The sequence below is a fragment of the Tachypleus tridentatus genome, chromosome 7, assembly GCF_004210375.1.
Source record: "Tachypleus tridentatus isolate NWPU-2018 chromosome 7, ASM421037v1, whole genome shotgun sequence".
NCBI classification, from domain to species: domain Eukaryota; kingdom Metazoa; phylum Arthropoda; class Merostomata; order Xiphosura; family Limulidae; genus Tachypleus; species Tachypleus tridentatus.
Genome location: NC_134831.1, coordinates 21,259,390 through 21,275,902, shown reverse-complemented (window position 1 = coordinate 21,275,902; position 16,513 = coordinate 21,259,390). Strand labels below are relative to the sequence as shown.

General features: G+C 32.2%; 1 long non-coding RNA gene across 1 annotated transcript in view; it reads left to right on the top strand.

Annotated features, from left to right (window-relative positions):
- Positions 1-9,638: 9,638 nt before the first annotated feature.
- The window catches only part of LOC143257953 (uncharacterized), a 53,155-nt gene continuing 46,280 nt past the window's right edge, over positions 9,639-16,513 (top strand). Inside the window, exon 1 of the long non-coding RNA XR_013032044.1 lies at positions 9,639-9,763. This is a non-coding gene — a long non-coding RNA (uncharacterized LOC143257953). The remainder of the gene's footprint in view (positions 9,764-16,513) is intronic.

Below are 16,513 nucleotides of genomic sequence, written 5' to 3'. Positions count from 1 at the left end.
CTTTGTTTTAATATCTACGTTGTTTTTTGTTTCTTGCTGTTATTGGATGTAACGTATATTATTAAATGTGTAAACCGCAAGTCCCACCTGTTCTCTGAGATCTTGAAAGATGCCCACAAGCAACAATCAATAATAAACGTTTTATGAAAATAGTAGTGTATCCTGCAATATTGTAGAATGGTTGAGAATCTTGCCTAATTGGCATAAAAGATAGCCGAGAGACAGTAATGTAGTATTATTGGCCAGTTGCAGTCAGTTTTCAACAAGCCTCGAATCTATAACTGTGACTAACGTTTATCAGGGATTCGATTCCTCTCGGTGGACTCAGCAAATACCCCGAGGTGGCTTTGCTAAATGAAAACACAAACTAAATTGTTATTCATCACAAAACTACATCTGTCTGACGAGGACAGAGTTTAGATTTCGAACATTACAGTTTCACTTCAGTGAATTAACTTCGGACGTTAATATTTCAACGAAGCTATTGCATAACTTCAGCAGAAACAATTGCTTTGTGTGAAGACTAGAACTAGTTAGCATTCTCGTTAATTAATGGATACCTTTACAGAAATATGAAAGTAATTTGCGACTCGTTGATCTGGGCTCTCCATAAAATATCCAGTTCCGACAAGATAGAACACCCGGTACAGTTTTTAAGTTTGTAAAACTTTTGTACATGAATTATTATTTGTAATAATCGTTAAGATTAATTGTATTATTATTTGTTTATTAAAATATATTTGTGTCAGAAAAGAAAATTGTGTGCATGAAACTTGTTGGCGTGTGTGTGTGTTTTCTTATAACAAAGCCACATGGGGCTATCTGCTGAGCTCACGGAGGGGAATCGATTTTAGTGTTGTAAATCCGAAAACATACCGCTGTACTAGCGGGGGGCAACTTGTTGGCAAATACCAGAAATATAATATATAATGAACTTCTAAATTAAAATTAAAATTTTCAGTTAATTTAAATCGTGATATATAAAGTACGTAACATAATAAACCGGAGATTCGTCCGAGAAAATAAATGATAATACATATCACTTGTTTCTATTACAATGAATTGTTTATATCCCTTGTTGTGTAGTTATCCAGAATGTACGACATTGTCGTCCTTTAGTTCTTATACAAAATAAATCCCTATAGTTCTTTGGTTAAACCTAATTTTAATGACAAAACTTGACTAGACCATTGGGCAACAAATCCTATGCCATGGTCAGATAGATGTATCCTGCATATTCAGTTGTATCGGATACCATATTAAAATACCCAACTTCACAGGAGATTTCCACAATTACTTTTGGTTATTTAGTGAAACCACAACGAAGAAATATCTAACAATATCTAACCTATATTTATATAAACACTACAGTATGTCATGTCAGACGCAATTTCTTGAAAGAGGAAGTGCCATTATAACGGTACTGCATTTATCTAGATAGAATAGTTCCATTACTGTCACCCCTTATGTATTTACTGACGGAGTTGAAAGAGTTCCTTGAAACCTTATAAATTTAGTGAGTATCGGTAAAGTAACTTTAAAGTTACAATATAGGGTGGGATTACCTACCCTAGAGCTAAGTGCAAAATACTTATAGTAAAATTAAAAATATCTTTAATTATTTTTCTCTCAAACACTGAACGTTAAATACCGTGCAATTTCTCAGCAACCAGTGAGATTATACTCACTAACGCTAATTTATGAGACCAGTGCTCTTCCACTGACTTCTAGTGGCTTATAAATTGTACATTTGGATAGAAGTAAAAACAAACACATTTCAAAATAATCGTAGTAAGATTTAATAAAATCGCTTTCATAACATATTTTTGTTTCCATCAAGGATAGCTGAAAATGTCTGAACCTATAATTTATTTATTTTGCAATGAAAAACTTCAAGGTACTTGTTTAATTATCAAAGATAGCTTTTCATTCTGTTATTTACAAAGAGATCACATTGTGATTCATATTGGAAAAGTTTAGTTTGTTTTCAATGTCGCGCAAAGCTACATAAGAGCTATCTACGCTAGCCGTCCCTAATTTAGCAGTGAAACCGGGTTTCAATATCCGTGGTGGGAATAGTAGAAATAGACCATTGAGTATCTATGTACTTAATTTCAAAAGAAACAAATTTATTTAATTTATACTGAAAATGATTTATAAATTACTTGAAAAACTTTACATCCAATAAAGTCAGAAAAACTCTTTAAATTCTAATGCTAATTACTAATGTTTCGTTTGCGCCATTCTGAGAAATGAAATTCAAAACGAAATCTGAGAAAACTAATTACCAGTATTCATCCAAAGAGTATGATGTTTTGTCTTTAAATTCAACGTTCCTGTGACAAAGGATAAGCAGGATGGCTTTGAAGTATGATAATTGCTTGTTATGTGGTGTTATCAAAGTGACCCTCAAACATCGGAACACGGATATGCCATAGAATTGTTCAAACGAAAGTCAACAGACATTTATGATTGTCTCACGTAAGTTAAAACATTTTCATGATTCTTATCTATCTTTGAGATAATCTCTCATCCAGTTGCTAAACATCAATTCAACAAATATTTAATGACGTCACTACAGAACTTCGTTTATACTTTTGTTTATAATTATTATTTCTGTTTTAAATTTTAACTTCAGAGTAACGATTTTAATAGTTCTGTTATTTTTTTAAAATGTTTGACATTATCTCTTGCATTTGTTTGTTTCTTTAAATTGTATTATTATTTTAGCTATTATATTCTGAAGATTTATACATTTTGTTTGAAAGAATATTGGTATTTCATTATTACTTTGATTTATTATAATTTGATTTACATACGCATTTTATAAACCTATAATTTTATTTATTGATATTGTTAAATATACCGATTTTGATAGAGTAATATAATTGCTTTTCGCCATAAATTGATAAAGGATACATACCTCGAGTGGACTGAGCAGATAGCCCGATGTGGCTTTGCTATTAGAAAACACACAGACACACACATATATCCCTACTTCTGTCGGTCGCAGGTATTATTTACCTTAAGATGTCAAATTATTAAGTAAGTTATTATGTATGATTATAAAATATAAACGTTCCAGTAGGTTTATAACATTGTATCAGATAGTGGTCGATTTAAAATCATTATTGATCTATTTTATTTATATTGAATATTCAAAAATCAGTAACTTTTCTGCCAACTGTATCTAATCGTGGACAAAATCCATTTCATTTACACTAATAAACTTTGGAAAATTCTTGGTAGATGAACCATACTTGTCAATTCAAGGGTTGTAAATTTTATTATCAATATTTTAAACACATACACATTTTTTATTAAAAACTATTTAAAACCAAACTGATGCTTTTACGTTCATGAGAAAAGTTCTTTATGAAATATAACAAAACTTTTTATTATTTATGTGTCTTTCAGAAAAATGTGTAATTTATGCTAAAAGAAAAAATATTCTAGTTATCAGCATTTATGCTTTTAGTGTGTGCACAGGTGTATATTCCTACAAAATGTTGTGTTAACAAGGTAAATCTCTATCTGCGAAATTTCAGAAATGGAACAGAACGAAGTCAAATTGTCATAACCATTGTTACAAAACGTTGTACGAGGGGGCACAGTAGTAAGTCTATGGATTGAAAAATCAGAAGTTTGATTGCCTGTCTAGACACAGCAGATAACCCGATATTGCTTTTCTATGTGAAATACACACAAACATATAAACCAAGTATAACTAAATATTACGCAATTAAGAATATTTCTAGGCTTGGTAGAGCGCATCATAGAACACCTAGAAGTTTTGTTGGTTTTTTTTTTCGTGTGTGTGTGTTGTTGTTTTTGTCAAGTGATTTTGGTTCACGGCTTTACACTCTCTTGACGAGTTGGTGGTCTCATGACAGTTTTAGACTCAGGACTTCCAATAGTTTTGATTGGTGTATTTGAGTAAGCCTGAGATCTCATTGGCTAATTTACTTTAATTCTGTCTCAAAAAATTTAAATATCAAGACTGAGTTGCAGAGGTCCTGATGAGCAATAAAACTTAATCGGGTATACGTGTTTTCAAGATGGATATTGCTTGCAAACATATGTATAGCCAATAAAAAGGGTAAATGGTCTCTTTGGTTCATTTACTCTAAATACGCCCCCGCTCTTACAGCGGTATGTCTACGGATTTACAACTCAAAATCAGGGGTTCGATTCCCCTCGGTTTGTGGCTTTGCTCTAAGAAAACACACATACTCTAAATATACCTTAAAGAATTTCAAGTGCCACGGCTATTCTGCATTCCCTCTGGTTTAGCTGAGCATAGGAAAAAGACCATCTTGATAAGACTTGGCAAATAAGTAATTAACGTACCCCTTCAATAAATGAGAGAAATTGTGAGTAAAATTTAAACAATTTGTAGGTGTTTTCACACCAAAAAACATTGATATGCAATAGTGCTAGGATATTAATTTAAAAACTCGCTCAGAATAAGTTTACGATTTATCAGGTTCTTACAATTACGGAACGTAGGTTGGACTTGCTTAGTTTGTAAGAACAAAGCTACACCATTAAATATCTTTGCTCCGCATAATGCGATTAACTGTGAATAGAGATACATCTTAAAAGTGGTACAAAAAGTATGTGTACAAGCAGTTACTTTCCCAAGCAAACTGTAAGCGTATTAAACAAATATATAAAGGAGAATTAACCATTAAGGAACAGTTTCTAATATGGGATAAATACCTACCGATAGAAGTACTTTGATCAGAACAAATATGTTATTATCTACATATAGCTTAAAATACATATCATATTCAGCAGGATCACGTCTCTAACTCGTATCCTTTAATCAACAGATTGATTGGCTAATAAGTGGCCCACACCAGCTTTATCGTGAGTTTCCTTGTGGTATTAGTTTAAATAACTTTATGTTGTTGTTTTGAATTAAGCACAAAGCTGCACAATGGGCTATCTGTGCTCTGCCCACCACGGGTATGGAAACCGGTTTTTAGCGGTGTAAGTTCGCAGACATACCGCTGAGCCACTGGGGGCGTAAGTTTATGATTGTGTCCATATTTTATATCATACGTAACTACAAGCGCTTACAAAACCTAACAAAGAAGTATCAGAAATCAGCTTTATATGTATTACACCCTTAACTTATTTGTAGCTATTCGTTAATCAGGATAACTCGATGACGTATACAAAAATGATCTAAGTGTTGGACTATGTATATGACGTACAAAAGTTTGAAAATTTTGCAACCGCTGTAAGCCTTATGGCTTATAATGCTCAAAATCGATGTTCATCCCATACCAGAAACTCTTCCTTGATGGTTAATTCTTCTATATATATGTTTATTGAATACGCTTACAGTTTGCATGAAAAACAATTGTTCTTTTACATATTTTGTGCGGATTTACAACGCTAAAATCAGGGGTTCGATTCCCCTCGGTGGGCTCAGCTGATAGCCCGATGCGGCTTTGCTAGAAGAAAAAACACACACACATATTTTGTGAATCACTAATAAGATGTATATATAATCACTGATATTCCAACTGGGCGGGAAAGATATTCTGCGGTGTAACTTTGGGTTTATTAACTAACGAAGTCTAGTCTACATTCTGTAATATTAAGAACCAGCTAAATTAAAAACTTTATATCTACCCACAATTTCTGTCATTTCTTCAGCGGTTAAGAAATTCCTTATTTACCAAGACTTATCAATATGGTCTTTTATTCCAGATAAACAAGAGCTATTTACGTGAAATTATTTTAGGTAGGATTGAGTAAATAAGACTTTTTTATTTGTTTTATTAAAGACTTGAAAATTAGTTGTCTTGGGATTTTAATGTTTTATAGTGTCATCAATAACAATTTCACTAGCTATACATTTTTATACAGGGGTATTACAGCTTGAACAGTTTGTTGTCTTGGCAGTGTTCATAAACACAGTGACTCAAATGAATTATCACTAAATATACGTTTATCTCTAATCTTTTTCTATGTGGCTTTTAAAACAGAAACAGTGAGTTTTATCTTACTGTTTTGTGGTTTACATTTACACAATTAACTGTACCACTAGTTTAAGTTTGTCTGTATATGTTTTTAGGTCTTGGTCTACAACGAGTTAATCTGGAACTTTTGATATATTGCAATGTTTCCGGCTTTCTCCGGATTTCACATTTTTTTTCGAAAATTGTGTGGCAGTATGGGATATTATCTTTGATAAAATGCTGTGAAGAATCCTTGTAGTTATAACATATCAGGAACAATTAATGGGTTTTACTTGATTGCAAAATATGCACAAATTTATCTTCGACAAGCTTGATCGGACTTTTCGAGAACAATATTGAACTGAGTTGCCATCTTCACGACTTGTACGAATCATTTGATAAACAATGGAATATCAGGTAATTATAATAGAATGATTATATTGATGAGCTTTAATTATATACAAGTAAGATACATAGTTAGAGAGAAATGTGTGTGTAATACGCAATAGTATAAAAGGGAATTGGAGATTAAGACAATACTCCTACACGTCCACATATATGTATCTCGTTGTGATTGATCTATTACTTGAATATTAATTGACTATATCACTTATATAAAAGCATTTTTTGTGAATGTAGAAAATATACGCGGATTTTGCAGTTTTAGCTATAACTCATTAGAAAATTATAATAAGATGACCTGCAATGGTTACTTATGTTAGTTACATTTATACCACCAGGACCAAACATTTGAAGAAATGTTCTACAAATCCCAGGAGAACTATAGAGGACAAAATACACATAAATAACTCATTGTTCAAGATACCTTTGTATATTAATTGAAATTATAGATTTTATTTCTATTATTTTTCAAAAATTTAAGGAATTAATAAGTTTTTTAATTCATACATATATATGTTAAATTAATCTCTTAAGACATTTTAAATAACATTATTGACAACGAATTTAACTTAAAATAAAGGATGGATAGAGTTAATGTGATATTTACGAATATCCATCTAGTTGCGATTTTGACATACAAAAGAATACACTTCTCAAATGTTACAAAAATCAAATCTTTTAGACGTGACATTTACAATCTTGACATTCTTCTAGTCATTTTAACGACATGTAGAATATCAAAGGTTTTATGGCCAATTGAAATGTGTCAATTTTTCATTGACCTTCTTTTCAAAAACGTGCAATATTTAGGAAAGTCAGAATAGGGATTTGTAACTTGAGGAAATAATGTGAACAATATGTCTCAGTTGTTACCAGTTGTTACTTTTCGCAATTTAATTTTCACTTTAAACTCCCGGTCCATTTTGTGTATTATTCATGGTCGCAGTTTCACTTTAGAAATTAAAAAGCTGTACATATAGATGGTCACGTGTATTTCTTCAAGTTATACTGACATGCGTATACTTTTAACACCAGTGTATGACGTGTCATAAATTATGCTATACTAAGTATTTTTGATATTTCTTATAGTTGTTATATTTTTCGTTCCTTTTCGTAAACCCGTTGACAACAGTAAGGCCAGTCCCTGTTTATATGCAACTCGCCAGGCGTTTGTCTCATAGTGATATTTTGGAAATTTTGCAAGGTATGACAGACGTCAACTGACAATTATGAGTTGATTATATACCACCCCTTTCCGTGCTGATATAGTTTGCGTCGAAATAGTTCTATGATCCTCTTCTACTGTGACGGATGTTTGTTTGTAGTAAAAAGTAAAGCTACACAAAAGCCTATCTCGGCTCTGCTTATAACGTATATCGATAGCCGATTTCCAGCTTTCTCCGACCGGAGACACAGCGCTGTACCACAAGGAGTTCGGGGGTATTCACTGTGACGATGCTGAACTCTTAATGTTTGTCACTACTTCATAATCATTGTGATACTAAATATTTTCTAATTAAGTATGTTGGTACAAAATGTCTTTCGTCTAGAATCGTCATCTTCTGCATACAAGGTTTTTTCTACTCTTTATAGTCAGATTCACGTATGGCTTATCTATTTACAATATGTATAAAATCTTAATGAAACAGTTTTGGCTGAAATTCGATACTTACCAATAGTCATCTCTCAGAATAACGATCTGATGCTCGAATCTAAGCTTGGTGGTGTCTTTTAAAGAAAAGCTTAATGATGTTTGTTGTAAGAGATAGCCTGGACGTTTGTGGAACGTTTATGTAACATGGCTGAAATCGATCATGCAGTGGTGAAAAAAGCTAAAATACTGAGATCCAGTTCCCAGCGTCGTGTCCAAAAGATTTGAAACTCCATACATAAAAAAACGATATGCGATAACAATACAAGTTGCAACAAAAAACTAATAAGTTGCTAAGTAGTAAATTAATGGTGAAATTGTGCGTTTAGTAATATTGTCTAGATTATAAAAGAATACAGACATTTTTGATGTATTCTGTAATTTAAGAATATTGAATAATAAACTACAGACATTTTATAGTATTATTAACTATCACCGTGGTTGTGATAATTAGAAACAATTTTTTTTGACAGCGAAAAATTAAAAAGATTCTCTATGAAAAATAACGTATCTCAGTCTTTATTTAAATTAAACGCTTGATATGTTTTTTGATATGTAAAGCCACCAGTGAGGTTTGAGCTCACGACCCCTGGTTTACCAGACCAGTGCTGTATCACTGAGCTATGGTGACTTACAAAACAAAATTTACGTAAAGCATAGTTCAATCATCTTAAAATGCTTCTTTGGAACGAATATTTTCTTTAATTAGGAGCGAAGTTAATATTTTCCAAAGGTATGCCTCTCCCCATAATACTGATATCCGATATGACTGAAAAGTTACCCTTCCGCAGTATAGCCTTTCTTACAACAAGAATAGTAAAGAACTTTGAGAAAATCGGTCTGTGTTTCAGCTAAAGTGAAAGTTTAGTGTTTTGTTCTTTGACTCATTATCTCTGATTATAACTTATATTCAACAACTGGGAGACACTCCTTTCTTATCAATTACAGAAAGGTCCTTTAATGAAAGCAATGTTATGACTTACATCATAAAAGTGTTTTGTTTGAAGAACTTTTTCCAGATTCCTATCGAAAGAGATAACAGTGTTTCTTCTCCCAGCCTATCAAGAGTTACTGTAATTACCATATTTATTATGACCACCAAAAACCAGGGTATACAAATTATCGTTAAAATGACTGGAAGAATGTCATGATTGTAAATGAGTCGTGTAAAAGTTAAAATAGGAGGATAGCGGGAATGTAACTAAATGTTTCGTAAGTAAGAGTATTTCAGAGCGCAGTATAGAACACCTTGGAATTTGTTGTTTTGTGTGTGTGTGTGTGTGTTTGTGTTTGTTTTTTTAAGTACGAGATTTTGACTCTCCGTTTAATCCTGTTTTGACCAGTTGTAGGTCTCATAACAGTCAGTTTCAGACACAGGAATTCCAATAGTTTTGATTCGTTGATTTGAGTATGCGTAGGGTCTCATTAATTAATTTACTCTGATCCTGTCCTAAAGAATTTAATTACGAGGGAAGGCTGGAGGATATCCTAATTAGTAATAAAATTGAATGAGTAATACTTTCGACCATGATTGGTATTGCTTGCACACATGTAACTAATAAAGAGGGAAGAGTATCTCTTTGGCTAGGTTGCTTTAATCCTATCTAAAAAAAATATTTGAAGTGATACAGCTTTTGAGGAATCCCGCTGGTTTACCTGAAGTATAAAGAAGACCATTTTGATAAGATATGATGAATAAACTATTAACTTAATTGCTCAATCACTGAGAGAAAATGTAAGTAACAGTTAATTTATTTGCTAATATTTTGTTAATAAACATTCGAATGCAAAAATTCTTGGTCATCTTTATAAAAAAAATTGCTCAAAATAAGATTAGAAAATATCAGGTTCTTGCAATCACAGAACGAAGGCTGGATTTCGTTAGTTTGTAAATACAAAGTTGCACAATAAGATATCTTTGAATATAGACACGTCTTTAAGGTAGTACATAAAGTATGTATAGTAGCATTTTTTTGTAATGCTAATTGTAAGCGCATTAAACAAACATATAAAGGAGAATTAACATGAGTGCGCTTATTGAAATATCAGAATGAAATTTATATATGCGCGATTCTCAGCGTTAGAAACCATCAGGCTTGGAGCGGAGCTGGTAAGATACGAACGTTAGTTATGTACACGACTCAGCTAGTCCAACATTCTGATGTTTTCTTTTATATACGTCATCGAGTTATCTTGATAAACGTATATCTAAAAATAAGTTAAGTATATAATACCCATTTAGTTTATTTCCGATATTCGTTTTTTAGCTATTATTCTATGAATATATATTTCTAAACAGATAAAACAGTTCCAGCAAGTACCTAATAAATGTGAATCAGATCGTGAGGTTTGCTCTAAACGATATGAATGACATGATTACGTACGGATATGGAAGATGTTTCACGATACAGTGTTACTGTATGGTGTTTTACCAGATTTTTGAATAAACAAGAACAATGTCTAAACCAAATATTTTATATAGCTCACTTTTTATTTATTTTTATTACTTTTTTGAATACATCTTCAAAGTATGTTTGTTTGCAATTTAAGGTTTTTTTGTTTGTTTTGAAGTAAGAACTAAAGTATGTCAAGAAAATTACTTCAAAGCAGTGTTTGTTTGCAACTGAAAATCTAAATAGGTAGCTAATTTTGTTATTGTAGGTTGTATTTTTTAAGATGTGAAACTACATATTCTGGCAACATCATTCGGCAACCTATTGCATAATATCGACATTTAATTAGAAAGAAATGGATGTATTTCAATAAACCACTTCTCAAAAACACTATTCAGTCGAATATAAGAGATTAAAAGTTTCCAAAATGATTGGAAAACTCAGAAAACATATTTATACGATAAAATTGACTTAATATAAAACAAAATACATTATAATGATTCAATTTACGTGAAGATACGTGAAGAGTAATTGCCCACAATTGAAACATCGCTAAAAACCTTCTTCAATATTTAAAAAATTAGATAAATTTTGGTGGTAGACTTCAGTTGCTTACCGTTTTTGATGTCTTATAGTTTTTCAGAAAGTGTGCAGTTATGTTTTATTGAAGTAACGCAAAATTTCTGAAAAGCTCACTATTTATGCATAGCAATGCAACATCAAATTTTAGTTTTTAAAACTAGCGTTGGGTCTGGCATGGCCAAGCGTGTTAAGGCGTGCGACTCGTAATCTGAGGGTCACGGGTTCGCATCCCAGTCGCGCCAAACATGGTCGCCCTTTTAATCGTTGGGGGGGTTAAAGTCAATCCCACTATTCATTGGTAAAAGAGTAGCCCTAGAGTTGGTGGTGGGTAGTGATGACTAGCTGCCTTTCCTCTAGTCTTACACTGCTAAATTAGGGACGGCTAGCATAGATAGCCCTCGAGTAGATTTGTGCGAAATTCAAAAACAAAAAAAACAAATAAAACTAGTGTCAATGACAATGGAGGACATACATTGACCTGGATCCAATTTCGTGGAGTAGGTATTACAATGTGAACAATTAATCGAGAATTTTCTGTGTTGTTATTCAGTGTTTTGTTGTCCTTCTGGCTCGAACATTCTACGTCTCGTTTCATCTTGATAAGCTTTTTCCAAATATTGTTTACGTGATGGAAGCGTTTATAATATCGTAAATAATAACGAAATTTTTAAAGCAATTCATCGGCAAATTGAATCTTAACAATATATGAATTAGTGTATCATACATAGTTTGAAATTAACCATCAAACCACATAACATAAGAATAGGACAGAAAACATCATGAAGTTAAAACTTTCCTTAGAAACTGTGAATTACCGCTTTTTGTTAGATCTGAAACTAAACAGAACAGACAATGATGTAAGCAGTTATCAATCTCAAATTCTAATAGTAGATTAATCAAACAGGACTTACGTTATAATAATCAATTTTAGCACAATTTGGATCTTCCTTCTAAGGCCCTGCAAATTACCTACTTTTATTCTATAAACCAAGATGAGGAAAAAGAGGAAAAAAGTTCAATATTCATACAGTAGAATAGTAAAGTTTTGAATGATGTGTCATTTAGTGTTAACTGGAAGAAAAGTATTCTTTGTCGAAATGCTACTATTTATTTAGTATTTTTACGAGGATATAAAATATCTGTTTTCCTCTGTGAAAAGTAAGTTTCTAATTATGTTAGGACAAACAAGAATAGAGCTAGTTGGCTTTCTAATCAAGTGTTAACAAACTTTTATTCTCAGATTGACTGTTCAACACATGTAAATGTTCACAGATCGATGTTGATATCGGTATAAAATTCCAATTTTATGTGGATTAACAACTTATCTCCCCTATTGATTCAGTTTGAGATTAATTACAATGCACATCGCGATTCGATAGAACACCAAAAATTGGTTTTCTATACTTACAGTGGCAGAGTAGAAGTGGCTCATTGTGTAGCTTTTTGTAAATAAGAGAAAACATTAAACCAAATCATATGCCTCATATATTAATTTTCTCTAATTCTGCTTAAAACAATTTTAATTTTGGGAAGAGCTGGTAGAGTTTCTGATGACTTATAAAACTGAATCGGGTATATGACGCCCCACACTTAGTATTACTTGGGCAGAAAAATATATCTCTGGAAAACGAGAAAAGGTCTCAGAGATTAATTAAGTCTATTTCCGCCTGAAGGAATTGTATGTGCTGACGGTATTGAAGTTTTCCTCTTGTTTAATTATGAAGAATACACAAAGAGACCAGCGAGTTGACACGCAGTTTTCTTAGGTCACTACTAAGAGACTTAAAAAAGACGACCAGTTTTTTAACACTGTATACTACTCGTTTATTAATTGACGATCATCGTACGTGTAACAAATTCAACTCTACGATAGTAGAGTTTTATTTTCAAACTCAGTGTCATTCTGTATATATATATATATATATATGTATATGCTTCAGGAGTTCCGTTAAACTAAATAAATGTTGTGAGTATTGTAACACAGGGCTAAGTCTTCGGACTGTAAAGAAATAGTCAAAAATTACTCAGAAGGAACTTTAATAATTTAATGGTTCTTGTTTTGAATAACGCACAAAGCTACACAATGGGTTAGCTGTGCTCTGCCCACCACTGGTATCGAAACCCGGTTTTTAGTGCTGTAACTCCGCAGACCTACTGCTGAGCCACTGCGGGGCAATAATTTAATGAATGAAAAAAATTTTCCAGCAATGATTCATTAGTCTGTTATACCATTTAAGCAGTGTACTGTTGCTAATGGTATAGCAAATAGTATTTTAGGTTCTCTTTATAAAAAAAATATTAAATAGAAGTATTAAGAAGTTATATTACATATCCCTGGTTAGGTCACATTCTGAGTATTGTGTTCAATCTTGGGCTCCCTTCACAATAAAACCATTAAGTTTATGACCTACATTGAACTTTACTCACTTTTCTATATTTTATAACAATTTCGTTGATCTTTAAGACATAAAAACTAAAATTCTATTATTATGTTATGCAGTTGCCTAATATTAACTTTACTATAATCATCGTAGTATTTGGCCAGTTGCCAAAGAAGATAAATCTGGTCACGTTGGTCAATGTTTGACACGAATTTTTTGAGAAAAATCTTCGTAAACAGATTTCATATGAAATAATAGATACGTATTATTTCGTATACAGTATCTTTTGTCACATTGTTTCAAGGATAGTTGGATGGTTATATATGCTCAACTCTTAATACGAGAGTTTCGGGTTCGAATCCCCTTCATATCAAACATGTTTTCCTTTTAGCTCTATGGGGTTGTATTGGGACGTTGGATTCCACTATATGTTTGTTAAAGAGTTGTCCAAAAGTTGACTGTGAGTGGTGTTTAGCTCATTTGTGGACGGCTAGCACGAAAGTAAAACAATAAAGAAACCAATGATATACTGATGTAACTTTAAAGAATTTAACTATTTCTCCAACTTTTGTATTCTAGAAGAGCCTAATATGTAGAACATAAACTCTAAATGAAATAATACAAGATAAAAATAATATGCATAAGTTGTATAAAAGTTAAAAATGTTTATTTAAATCGTTTGGGAACCTTGAAGTTTTATTAACAAACCTTTTAGTATGTTTCTTAAGCCTCTGATTTTACATTGCTGTTCTAAAGGTAAAGAATAAATGTTTGGATTTATAAAATGTGAAAAAGAAATCACTTGATTTATAATAACATGTTCTTTTAAGATTACGATTGTCAACTCTTTTTCATTTATGAACTTTTATTATTTGTGAAATTTTATTTGATATTTCGATGAGCAATAAAGATTAAATGTCCTAATGTAACATATTTTCTGATTTGCCGACAAAAACTGTAGTGTGTACTTATGAAACATTATAAAGTGACATGAATTTAGCATCACAAATATCATTCATTAGATACAATATACTTTACCAAAAATCGCATGTCTCTATGCTTCAAAAGTTTACAATTGTAAATTAATGCTATCAGTGATGACGAGAAAAGCCTCTTGTAGAGAAAATTATATATGTAAAAGCGACTGGTTTGTGTTGAGAAAATGTTTTTATGTAGAGGAGCGAACAACGTTTCGACCTTCTTCGCTCATCGTCAGGTTCACAAAGAAAGAAAGAAGTAACTGACCGATAGCTGACCACATGTTTGAAGGGGGTTGTGTAACTTAGTGTTGGAATATAGAGGGCGGGCTGAGATGTTTGAATATATATATATATATATTAATATAGGTTTAAAGGTGTTCCTTTGTATTGGTTGCTTTTGGGCTTGAGTTGTTCTATAAGTAAGGCTTCTTTAATTTTGCGTTTGTTTATGTTTGTCTCTTTATTTAGTATTTGGGTGTTTTTTATGGTTATGTTGTGTTTAATTGTTTTGCAGTGTTCGAAAACGTTTCAAGGTGACTTTTTGTGTTCTTTGAATCTGGTCTCCAATTTTCTACTTGTTTCTCCAATATAGAGTCGTGGCAGTTATCACATCGTATTTTATAAATAATGTTGGTGTGGTGTTTATTAGTGTAGTTTTACATAGTATAGAACTAGTTAACATATTTCACAAAGGAATATTTTAGATATCAAATTTTAACACGCCTATTTCAAAGATCACAAAAGTTAAACTAATAAACAATGATTTTTTTTAAATATGGTTGTAAGCATAATTTTCTATTAATTATTTTATTATATCTTAAGGTACAATTAATTGTTTGTTTGTTTTAAATTTCGCGCAAAGCTACTCAAGGGCTATCTGCGCTAGTCGTCCCTAATTTAGCAGTGTTAGACTAGAGGGAAGGCAGCATGTCATGACCACCCACCGCCAACTCTTGGGCTACTCTTTTACCAACAAATAGTGGGATAGACCATCACTTCATAATGCCCTCGCGGTAGCGAGAGCGAGTATGTTTGGTGCGACGCGGATTTTAACCCACGACCCTCGGATTACGAGTCGAACGCCTTAACCCACCTGGCTAGGATAGGAAAAAGAATGATTGTCACTAAGGTTTTTGTTTTTATTCCATATGAAAAACTGTTTCTTGATAGTTAATTCTTCTTTATATATTTGTTTAATACGCTTACCTTTATCATGACTAAACAATTGCTCTTATGCATATTTTGTGTACCACCTTTAATATGTATATATGTATATATTCACAAATTTTCACTCTGCACTTAGTAACAAAGTCCAACCTATGTTCCGTAATTGTAAAAATCTGATGTTTTCGAAACTTATTCTGAGCGACTTTTTAATCAATGTCCATGAATTGTTGGATACCAATGTTTATTAAAGGAAAACATCTGCAAATAATTTAACTGTTATTTGCAATTTCTCTCGGAGATTCAGCGATTAAGTTAATTACTAATTTATCATGCAAAGTATCTTATCAAAATGGTATTCTTCACGCTTCAGATTAACCAGCTGTGTCACTCGAAATTCGTTGAAGTAGGATTAGAGTAAATGAAACTACGAGATATCTTTTTTCCTTTTTATTAGATATTTATACATGTGTAAGAAAAACCTATCTTTTATTACTCATCAGGATCTCTATCAGCCTGTCGCCATATTTAAATTATTTGTGACAGGATTAACGTAAATTAACCCATGGACCTCAGGCACTCATATCCATGAATCAAAACTTTCTGAAGTCTTAAGTCTAAAACTGTTGTTCAACCCCCAACTGGTGAAGAGAGAGTGAAGCCATAAGCTAAAATTTCGTACTTCGAAAACATAACAAATTTCACACACAAATGAAACAAACCTCTAGTTGTTCTATTATGAGCTCCGCCGAGACTGGAAACACTCTTACTTACGTAATATTTAATTATATTTCATATGTAGGTTTGTTTGTGTATTTCTTATATAATAGCAATATTGGGTTATTTGCTGGGTCTACAAAGGCAATCGAACTTCAGGTTTTTAGGTTTTCAATCCGTTGACTTACTACTGTGCCCCCGCGTACCACGTTGTGTAACAATGGTTATGACAATTTGACTGCGTTCTCTTCCATTTCTGAAATTTCAC